The sequence below is a fragment of the Ambystoma mexicanum genome, chromosome 4p, assembly GCF_040938575.1.
Source record: "Ambystoma mexicanum isolate Mex_15411 chromosome 4p, UKY_AmexF1_1, whole genome shotgun sequence".
NCBI classification, from domain to species: domain Eukaryota; kingdom Metazoa; phylum Chordata; class Amphibia; order Caudata; family Ambystomatidae; genus Ambystoma; species Ambystoma mexicanum.
The window spans coordinates 784,287,311-784,296,922 of record NC_090927.1 but is presented as its reverse complement, the minus strand read 5'-3'; the positions used below and the strand labels follow the sequence as shown (position 1 = coordinate 784,296,922).

The following is a 9,612-nucleotide window of genomic DNA, read 5'->3' as shown; positions in this document are numbered from 1 at the left end:
ATGCGTTCTTGTTTCTTTGCATCTGCGTATACACTTAAAAGATTGTGTTGGATACCGTGCCATGAAAAAAAACACTTGTAGTATCCGACCAGGATGTATTTCCACATGCTTTGTCTGTGGCTACGTGAGTTTTAAACAAGATTGCTGTACCCGCGTTCTTGTTTATGTTGGAGCCTGACCAAAAGGATGGTCCGCTTGTCCAATCTTTTTTTCATCCTTTGTTGGTTGCGTCCCAGCTTAGACCACATTCCTGCAAGCAGATGATGTCGCACGGTATTGTGGTTAAGTATGCTAGTAATGCTAGTCTTTTTGTAATATTATTTATACCTCTTACGTTTAGTGTTGCTATTTTTAAACCCCCCATTATTGTTTTTTGGGTTGTGTTGTTCTTGTCTCTTTGACTAGATCTGCTTCTAGCTCTGGAAGCTTCTTTTTCCATTTTTCTGTAAGCAGATGGCGTTCTATGTAAGCTATCTGTATTTTCTTCTTCTTCATTGTCTGAATTTTCTGAAGAGTCGCTGAGGCATTCCAAGGGAGTGTAGGACCCTTCTCTTGTGTCTTTGTCTTGTGTGTCTTTTTTGCTTAGCTCTGAGGTTGTTGGGGTATTATTTCTGCTTCTTGTGGTGGTTAACTTTTTTCTATGTTTTTTCCTTTGCGTTGTCCACCCTTCTTCCTCTTTGTTTTGAGAGAGGATGTATTTTGTTTTTGTAGCTAAGGCTTCACCCGCCTCCACCACCTGTTGTAGTTCTGCCAGGTTAGGGGTTAGCGATAGCCTTAGGCAGTCCGCTTCTTGGGAGAGTTGGGTTTCTTCTATTTCCATCTTGTCCTGTATTTCTTGCAGGGGGGGAGTTTTTTCGCTGTTAGTTGCATTATACCCAAAGTCCTTTGGTGATAAAAAAGGTAGTACGCTTGGGTGCATCATCGCTAGGTTTAGAGGTCCAGATTGGGTTTTCTCACTACCTCTGCTTTTTTAAATGACTTAAAATGATTTCGCTGCTTAGGGTGTTATTTGTTGCTCTTTTTTGTGTGTCTGGTATCTGTCATTATTCGTGTTGCTTTCACCTGTTGAGTCAAAACTTGACAGCATGAGTCCTGGGGTACCACTTTTTTTATTCTTGTCCTGTTTTAGGGACCCACTCGTGCTCAAAATATTTTTTATAACAAAAGCCGGAAAAATCCCATTTTTCCATGCTTCGCTAGTATTTGGTTCGTTTTCACCACTAGAGGGCGCTTCGGTGCTCTTCCCCTGCTCCTCTGTGCTCATCGGGTTCTCATTTTGTTCCTCAGCCCGTGCGTGGGCTTTTTTCTGCTTTTTTTCCCTTTCCTGATTCGGGTGCATTCTCATCGCCACATCTAGGTGGCGTGCCTGCTGGATGCTCTTGCTTGGAAGCACCCGCTTCCATTGCCTCTCCGTTTTCTTCTTTATTTTCTTTTTGTGTCTTACTCGTGATCATGTTTTTGTCTGCTTGTGTTGTTATAAACGCTTTTGGGCCCAATAATCTGTCTTCTCTTGAATCTGTATGGTCATTATTTATGTCTTCGCATAAATTGTCTTGGTTATTTTTCTCCTGTTGTAAAATCTCGTTTAAATCAAAGTCTACATGCATGTTTTCCAATTCTTCTTCTGCGCTGATGTCCCCGGTTTTTTTGACTGTCTGCGCATATGATAATTTGCGTTGTGGGCATATATCTGCGTAGTGTCCTTTCTGTTGGCATTCGGTGCATTGTAGTGGCTTGTCACATGCTGCCACTTTGTGGTTTCTACTTGCGCAATTTTTACAGGCGTCTTTTGGGCAGAATTGGTTCACATGGCCAAAATTTCTGCAAAATCTGCAGAACAAAGGTTGGCTTGGATAATATAAGTAGCCTTTGTGCTTGTTAAATTCGAACATGGCTGGTGGGTGTCTAAGCCCCCCTATGCCGTTCGCATCTTTTCTTAAAACTACTGTAAATCTTCTATTCCCATTAAAAATATTGTATTTGTTTGGAGTGGACAGAGCAAGCTCCCATTACATCTCCCTGTTCCAAAAATCAATTTAATATATGGTCCCCAGATAGAGGACGTATCAGATATTAAACTGATAAGAACAGATTTTTTTTTTTTTGAACGGTCTCCACATCTCCCCTTACAACCGTCCCATTCCTCCAGCAAGGTAGGATTTGCTACATTGCGACTATATGCCAATTAGTTTTCCAATTAAAGGTTCTCACGGGTTATCCGTGTATTGGTTTAGAAACTGTCAAAAAGGGAGGCTTAGAGCACGGTCTCCCTAGACGCTTGTGCCCGAGCCTGACTTTGTCGACCTTTTCCGCTGGAAAGAAAACAGGTCGTGTTAAGTTATGGTGTACATTACTTACGTATCCTCGTCATGCCGCCTCGCGTGCGGCCGACGATTCCTTCGTTTTCTCCACTCAGAGGTGGGTCCTGTTTGAGAAAAAGCACAAGAACATGTTGTGTAAATGTACGTTTACTCACTCTCCTTCGTCGTTGCTGTCGTCCTCCGGCCCGTCGATGATTGCGTAGTCTCTCAGGAGGCTATGGACCATCCGGCGGCAGGATTCCGTCGTCATCTCTTTCTTCCCTACCACCAGGCGGTTTCTGGAAAATAGGAGCACATGTTTTACGCAGCACAGGATTCTCCAGCAGGCCTGCATGTCTTCCTGTGCGTGGGTCCCAGGGAACAAACCGTACATCACTGCGTCGGCATTGATGTTTGCTGTCGGGATCGTGCCCCCTAGTTCCGTGGCCAAGTCCTGCATCAAGTTGCGTGCGTAGGGGCAATCCCATAGGAGGTGGTACTCTGTCTTGTCCGCCGTGCAGTTTTTGAAGCGGTTGAGGCCTCTGGCGTGCATGAACGCTCGCACCGGCAGACCTCCCTGGATGGCCATCCAGGCTACGTCTTAGTGCTTGTTCGTGAGCCGTTTCGATGCCACATTGCCCCATACGCGCTCTGCGGCCTCTGATTATAGGGTCCTGATCTGCTCGCAAACGTCCCTGTCACGAATGCTTTTGTGGATGGCCCCATTCTTCCACTGGTCCGGCGCCGCCGCCTCCAGCTGGAATTCCCGTACAAAACGCTCCGCCTCAGCGTTGTACCAGGGGGCCGTCCAGTTGTATGGGATCCTGGCGTCCCACACCACCCATCCCAGCCTCCGCCATACCGGGAGTAGGAAAAAGCGGGCCATCAGGAAGCCTACGTGACTTTCATCACTGCTCCTCAGCGTGAGCCTCACGCAGTTGCAGGTGAAGAAGCCTCTCAGCATGGTGGGGATGGCCGGCACCCCCTTCCCGCCTTTGTTGTGTGTCTTGATCATGGTTGCTCTCTTCACCCTATCCATCTTGGAGTTCCAGATGAAGTAGAATACCATCCTCGTGATGGTTTTTGCGGTGGACTTCGGCACTGGCCAGACCTGTGCAAGGTACTGTAGGACCGGGAGCACGTCGTTCGCCAGAGCCAGCGTCTTCCCCTCTATGGTCAGCCTCCGCAGGCTCCATAGCCCTAGTTTTTGTTTGGCTTTCGCCACGCGCTCGTCCCATGACCTTTTCGCGGCCCCTTCGTAGCCGAACCACACACCCAGGATTTTCATGTGGACCGGTCTGATGGGGAAGGGCAGAGGGTCATACGTTGGGTCCCAGTCTCCGAAGAGCATGGCCTCTGACTTGGTGCAGTTTATCTTGGCCCCTGATGCCTTGCCGAAGTCCTCTCAGGTCCTTACGAGGGCCTTGACCGAGCACCCGTCTGTGCAGAAGACGGTAACGTCGTCCATGTACAGGGAGCACTTCACTTCCCCCTTGCCTTCGCTTCCTGGCACTTTCACCCCTTGTATGTCCTTGTTTTGCCGGATGTGTTCCGCCAGGAGCTCGATGACGCAGACGAACAGCAAGGATGAGAGTGGGCAGCCCTGTCTGACACCCGACTCCACCGGGAAGGAGTCCGACTTCCACCCGTTTACCATTGCGCTGCTGAAGATGTCTCGGTACATGGTCCGCACCATGTCACAGAAGAAGTCTCCCAGACCCATCGCTCGCAGGGCACGGTCCATGAACTCGTGGGACACTCTATCGAAAGCCTTTTCCTGATCTAGGCTTACCAGGGGCGCTCGGACCCTGCGGTCCCTGACTTACTCGATTGTGTCTCTGACCAGGGCCAAGCTGTCTGCTATCTGGCGCCCTGGTATCCCGCACGACTGGTCCGGGTGGACTAGCTTCCCGATTACCTTCTTGAGCCGGTTTGCCATCACTTTTGCCAGGATCTTGTAGTCCACGTTTAGGAGCGAGATGGGTCTCCAGTTTTTGAGGTCATCTCTCTCTCCCTTTTGCTTGTACAAGAGGGCAATCGTACCTTCCCTCAGGGTCCGTGGCATGCTGCCCTTCTCCGCCATCTCCTCGTATAGCGCGAGCAAGTCCGGCCCGATCTGGTCCCAGAGTTCGGTGTAGAGTTCCACTGGGAGCCCGTCACAGCCCGGGGTCTTGCCGCGTTTGAAGGAGGTGGCCGCCTGGTGCAGCTCCCCCAGCGTGAAGGGAGCGTTCAGGCCCTCTCTTTCCTCCGGTCCCAGTGTCCTCGAGATCCCAGCCAGAAACTTGTCTGCCTGGGCTCTCTCCGACACCTTAGGCGAGTAGAGGCTGCTGTAGAAGTCTGTGACGACCTTCATCACCAGTTCTTTCTCGTCTTGGAGGTTTCCCTCTGGGTCCCGTAGTTCCAGTAGGGGTGTGGTAGTGGAGTGTAGCTTCTTGAAGAAAAATGCGTTGCATTTTTCGTCCTTCTCAAGTCGCTCGACCCTGGAACGGAACATGACTTTCCTAGCTTCCGCCTGGAAGTGGTTGTCTAGACCTCTCCTGGTTTCCTCTAGGTCGTCTTGCACGTCCCAGCCTCTGAGCTCGAGGTCGATCAGTCCCTGCAACCGCGATTGCAGGGCCCTGAATGTCCTCTTCTTTTCCCATGCCGCAGCCCTGCTGACACCCTGGAAGAAGCTCCGGACTCTGCGTATGCTAGCCTGAGGTTTGCCTTAGCCTCTTCGCTTTCCAGCAGCGTGCAGTTCACCTTCCAGGATCCCGGCCCGGTTGGGAACTTCCCCGAAAGTTCCCCTGTGAAGCTGATTGCTCTGTGGTCGGTGAAGTGTACGGCAACCATGGAGCTTTGTACCGGCTTTACCGTCTGGGAGGTGAAGACGAAGTCGATCCTGGAGCGCACAGAGCCATCGGGCCAACTCCAGGAGTAGTTCCTGGCGTTCGCCCCCATGGCCCCGATGACATCCCTCAGGGAGGACTCCTCGACAATCCCCCGGAGCAGCCGGGACGTTGCGTCCATTCCTGCAGAGCCGGGGCCCGTGCGTCCGCCCTCCTCGATGGTGCAGTTGAAGTCACCCCCCATCAGGATGGTCCTGGAGGTAACGAGCAGCAGTCTCAGGTTTTCGAAGACTTCTAACCTTTCATTCTTGGTCGGGGGGGCATACACATTGATCAGCCGTACGGGTTCTCCTGCCCATGAGCCGTCGACGGACAGCACTCTGCCGTTCACCTGCTCTGTTACTGATTCAGCTGTGAAGTGCCTTCCCCTTACAAGGATGGCCACTCCTGAGGATTTGCAGTCGTTCCCTCCTGACCAGAAGGACGGCCCGTGACTCCACTCTTCCTCGAGTTGTTTGTACGACCGGTCATACGGTATTCCACATTCCTGGGCGAAGCACACATCGCAGTTCTGGGCTGCCAGATAGCTCATTGTGCCTGCCCTTCGGGTCCTGTCCTTCAAGCTTCTGACATTCAAGGTGAGCAGTGATATGGCCATCTTGCAATGCGTAAGCTACGGGTTCTGGTTCTCTGAGGGGGTGTTCTTGTTCGGATCTTGGGTCAATCCTGCTCCGAACATCCCTCCCCCTCGAGTTCCATTCCGTCTGAGTCTGAGTCTGTGCCCGGCCCCTCCTTGTCCTTGTCCGTTTTCCAGCTGCTCGGCCTCTCCAGGCTTTGCAGCATTTCTATTGTCCTTAGCCGCTGGTGCAGGAGCGCGATCTCGCTGAGGGGTGTGCAGTCGTCGTCCTCCTCCTCGGAGTCTGAGCCGGGGATCACCACCACCTCTTCTCTTGCTCCTGCCTTGTTTCCTTTGAGGAGGTCTACCCTGGCTTGCAGGGCCATCCTCTTCATGGCCCGGGAGAGCCGCACGGGGCTCTCCTTCCCGCTTTCCTCATCAGCTTGTTCTGACGCAGCTTTGCGGTCGGACCTGCTTCTGCTCCTGAGTCTGCCAGACCCATCCTTTGCCTGCTTCCCTTTTCTGTCCCTCCTTAGCTTGGACCTTCTCTTCCCTTTTGCCCGGCCTTTCCCTTGGTCTTCGGGGTCCGAGAGGTCTTCCACTTTGGAGGGGTGGGGATGTATCGTGGCTGTTGTTTGAGGGGCTTGTGGTACAGCTGCCTCTGTCGTTTCGGGTGCTGTCGCCTCCTCCTCTGCCTCGGGTGGCCCCGTGGCTGGGGCCTGAGGAGCTGGGGTGGTGGTTCCAGCTACCTCCGGTTTTGCCGGTGCCGCGGCGACCAGGGTTGGTCCTTCCGGCTCTGTCGGTATCGTGATGACCAGGGTTGGTCCGGGGGTTGGCTCTGCCGTGCTCGGCTTTGTCCGGGTCTGCGGGTTTGCCGCTTTCTCCGGGTGTGCCTTGCTCGGTTTAGCCTTTTCCTGTGCCTGCTGTGCCCGTTCTCTTTCCAGGCCCTCGTTCCTGATCTCCGTCATCAGGGTCATCAGCCCGTCCGAGGCCTTTTTGCTGATGACTGTTCTCCTGTTCCTTGGCGGTGCCTTAGCCGCCTCGGTCGTTGGCCTACCGGTCGGCTGCAGCACCTTGACTGCTCCGCTTGCCGCTTGGGCGTAGGACTTGGCCGAGTACGGGCACCCGTAGTATGTGTGCCCTTGTGTGCCGCAGAAATTACACCTTTTCTGTCCCGTGCACTCCTATGTGTCGTGGTCTGTCCCCATGCATTTCCGGCAGAATGGCTGGGGGCATGCGTTGGCTTTGTGTCCCTTGCCATTGCATTTCCTGCAGGTGAAGGGTTGTCCCTGGTACCTTATCCTCCCTTCATCTGCTCCGAGGTACAACACCGATGGCAGGTGTTTTAGGTCATCTCGACCTCCGAAGCCCTGATCGAGTTCTAGCGTGGCCCTCCATGAGGTGTTCCAAACCCCATTGGCGTCCCTGATTTTGGTGGGCCCATCCTTGATGGTGCCATACCGCTTCAGCAGGGCGCCTATGTCCGATTCTGAGACGTGTGGGTTGGTCATCTCTACCGTTATCCTTCTCTCTCGTGACTCCCGTTGCGTCTCCATCTCGAACGTGCTGTATGGGGCCTCCTTTTTCTTCCCTTGGAAGATGTCCCAATATTTCTCGCAGAGGGCCTGCGAGATGAATGTTAGGAGGAATACCTCGCATGACAGGTAGTCCTGGAAGCTTAGGACCTCGCTGGGGCTTACCCCTGCTCCCAGAACCACCTTGTGGCGTTGTCTCTTGGATCATGTCTTCTACAGTGGATAAAACAGGAGTGGAATATGACTCTGGGTCTGCGTAAGCGTACTCCCCCTCTGCTCCTCCTGTGCAAGACTCTTGTTCCATTTCCTGGGAATCAAGCTGTGTCTCCACCACTATTAGCGAGTTCTGCGTGCTTTTGGCAGTGATGGTATCAAATGGTGATACCATGAGCAGCGGTGTGATTGGTGAGACCTTTTCTCTGCTCTGCGAGTCAGTTTGCTGAGTCTTTTGATTTTTTGCATCTTACTCTTTTTTTTCTTGCCCACTCTGCAAATCTTGCATTTCGCCGTGTTTTTGACTCGCATCCGCATTGTTTTGTTTTACTTTTTTTTCATGTATGGTTTCGCCTGTAGGGTGCGCCTCCTTTGAGTGTCCAATGCTCCCTTTTCCTGTGTCCACGCTTGGCGTATGTACGCTTTTCCCCTTTGTCAAAAAACTGGGCAAAGCTGCATCCGCTGCACTACTTTCATCATATCTTAGGGGGCGCACTTACACAGCGTGTGTCTTCCTGTGCTTGTGCCTCGATATTGAGAACTTGGACAGTCTACTCTGCTGCCCGCTTTATGATGTCAATAAGTGTGGTGTCTTCTCTCATTTCTGCCGGTATTTGTGCATTTTTATTCGACGCGGCCGTCATTTTGTTTTTCTTTGCGTGACGCACCTCCTCCAGTCGTTTGGGGCCTACTGGATCACGGGCTGAGGTTCCCTCATCTCCGTTTGAGATGTCTTTGTCCTGATCTTCTCCCTGCTGCTCATTGGCTCGATTAGCCGCTTCTCCCAGATCCATCTCATTGTTGCTAATATTTAAATCGTCCGCGATGATTTCACTCGGTTTTCGCACTTTTTGTGCATATGTGGGTTTCCTGTTCGGGCAAATGTCTTGTGACCACACAGACCGCAGTCCTCGCACAGAAAGGGCTTGTCACACATGTTGGTCTGATGCTCTCTGCTTGCACAATTCCTGCAAGCGTCCTTGGGGCACTATTGCTTTAGGTGGCCAAAACTCCTACTGAACCTACAAAAAAGAGGTTGGTTCGGGTAGTACAAATATCCCTTTTGTTTGTTGAAGTCCACCATTGCTGGTGGATGTTTCAGACCCCCCAATACTATTTGGGTCTTTCTTTAAGACTACTGTAAAACGTCTGCTCCCATTCAAAATATTAATTTTTAAATGGGGTGCCTCCTTTAACCTGCTCACAGTACAAACCTAACCAATTTGCTATTGCCTCTGCTGTGACAAAGGGATTATACATGTGCATAGTTAATGGGGTTTCTTGGCGCACATGACATAACTCAACCTTTACATCGGTCAGGGCTGGATGTGCATTTTTCGAGTTTTCATGTGCTGTGATTGCAGCTGGCTCTTCAGTAAAGGTGAAATCATATGTATTAGCGCTTCTGTGTTCTTGAATACAGAATAAAGTGTCTCTTTGGACTTTTAACACTTCAAAAAGAATAGTTTTGACTACGTAGTCAAAATCTTTTTCTTTACTGTATTTGAGCTCAACAGTAATTCTTATGGAATTCCGTAGTTCAGTAGCAGGAGGTATTGTCCTTTGTACATTCTCCATTTGTGTCTATGCTATCTACCCTTTCAAAAACCAAAAAAGGACTCTGCCTTCCATTGTTGTAGAAATGTGCATAAAATCTGGGTAAAAATACAACACCTGTGAAAGCAAAAGATTACGTGCAATAGAGGAATTAAGATAAGTAGTTATGGTTGTACATAATTTGCAGTATCTTTCCTAGAGAGAAACCCTCCTGAAAAGTGTCTGCTTTTCCCATTTTTCCCCAGGATTTTTGGGTAGTGCAGGCGAATTTGCATAATCGGATGCAAAAGGTATGCACTGCTCTATTTCCTGTTTGTTTCCTTACTGAACATTGCAGCTTCTTCCTGTTTTGAACAGGTGAGGTGTTTTTTGATGCAGGGCCTGTTGGCCATCTGTTTAGTATTTCCTGTGCCTTGAGTAAAGCCTCATGTTTTAGTTTTTCTTTTTCAATTTCCTAGGACCATTTTCTGTGCTGGAACTTGCACGAAAATTGCTGGGAGTGCTGTAAGAAGGCCTTTTATCAGTGTTTGCATCAGCAAACATATTAGCAGCCCCAGCTGCTT

At 50.7% G+C, this 9,612-nt stretch overlaps 1 pseudogene; it reads right to left on the bottom strand.

Moving 5' to 3' along the window:
• Window positions 1–1,948: 1,948 nt before the first annotated feature.
• Window positions 1,949–2,157, bottom strand: LOC138460404 (U2 spliceosomal RNA; annotated as a pseudogene).
• Window positions 2,158–9,612: the final 7,455 nt, after the last annotated feature.